The sequence below is a fragment of the Tupaia chinensis genome, unplaced genomic scaffold (genome assembly GCF_000334495.1).
Source record: "Tupaia chinensis unplaced genomic scaffold, TupChi_1.0 Scaffold000709_1, whole genome shotgun sequence".
Lineage (NCBI taxonomy): Eukaryota > Metazoa > Chordata > Mammalia > Scandentia > Tupaiidae > Tupaia > Tupaia belangeri.
Window position 1 is genome coordinate 408,709 of NW_006160232.1, and position 1,498 is coordinate 410,206.

General features: G+C 41.6%; 1 pseudogene; it reads left to right on the forward strand.

Annotated features, from left to right (window-relative positions):
- The window catches only part of LOC102470084 (cytoskeleton-associated protein 2-like), a 7,021-nt pseudogene extending 5,701 nt beyond the window's left edge, over positions 1–1,320 (forward strand).
- Positions 1,321–1,498: the final 178 nt, after the last annotated feature.

Genomic DNA, 1,498 nt, shown 5'->3' on the forward strand with positions numbered 1-1,498 from the left:
CACAGAGACAGAAAGCGAGAAATCACCCCCCCAGGGAGGATGGTCACGCCGCAATCCCTTCTCCTCCATTCTCCTCTCAGGATCTTGGGCACGCATGCACACGCACCCAGCGTGAGTTTTAAACCACCGGGTCCGGGACGTGAACCTGGCTTGGCTACATGGGAGTCCAGCGACATTACGCTAACTGCTGGTTCCAAAAAATTTTCTACATTCTTTTTTCTTTTTTTTTCTTTTTTTTTTTTTTTTTTTTTTTTTGGAGAGATTTTCACTGTAGGGCGCGTGCGCTCGCCAGACAGACAGAGAGAGACATAGAGACAGAAAGCGAGAAATCACCCCCCAGGGGGGATGGTCACGCTGCAATCCCTTCTCCTCCATTCTCCTCTCAGGATCTTGGGCACGCATGCACACGCACCCAGCGTGAGTTTTAAACCACCGGGTCCGGGACACGAACCGCGGTCGACTACGTGGGAGTCCAGCGACATAGCCATTACGCTAACTGCTGGTTCCCTACATTCTTGATCTACAAAGCCAAGTTGTTGACAAGCAAAGGCAACTTTGATGTCATTGGACTATATGAAGAAGCCATTAATAATGGAGCAACACCGATAATGAGTTGCGAGAAGTTGTTCTTAATATTTTGTAAGATTCAGACAGGAACAAAGAAGAAATTACCTCTGACCACTTAGTTGCTGAAACTAATATAACATCAGAAGAAGAGATGACCATGAAAATGGAATCTGAAAAGCATTTTTTTCTCTAAAACAGGGATCAGGCTGTAGCAGTCCCCAGATAATCAAGACAGAACCAGATAATCATCCTGGTATCAAATTACAAATCACCTCAATCCCAAACTTAGATGGAATGCTGGAACTTAAGACATGAAGCTCATCGCCCCTGTGGGGCATTCAGCAAGAATTGAGTGATCAGTGTCCCAGTATCTGGAAATGCTGCAGGAGCACGATTTAGTACTGGTCTCTCTTTTTTAAAAAAAAAATAATGATTTTATTTTAACTTTATTTATTATTATTATTTTCCAATTTGATGAGAGAGAGAAAGTGAGAAAGGAAACCACCAGGTCTGAGACTTGAACCATGGTTGGCCATGTGGGAGTCCAGCACCTTTAACCACCACACCACTTGCCAGCCCCCAGTACTGTTATCTCTTGATGAGCTATTAGAAGTAGAAGAAACAGAGTGTTTCATATTTTTTAAAACTGAGACCTTGTCTATAACATAAGGATTTCAAATCATTCTTAAAAAAAAAAAAAAAATGTTCCAGAGCCTCTGTAAGACAAGAAACGACCTTGTGCAGATAACCTAAAAAAATATGCATCATGGAGAGGTATCATGGATATAGATTATTGTCTCAAGGTTTAGGAAGTAATTTACTGGACTTCCTTTCAAATTTTATATCCCCCTGGAAAGTCTTTGGTTTGTATGTTTAAGACTGTGTTTGCCATAGTTTTACAGCCTACATAAATCCCAAACTATTAAATATG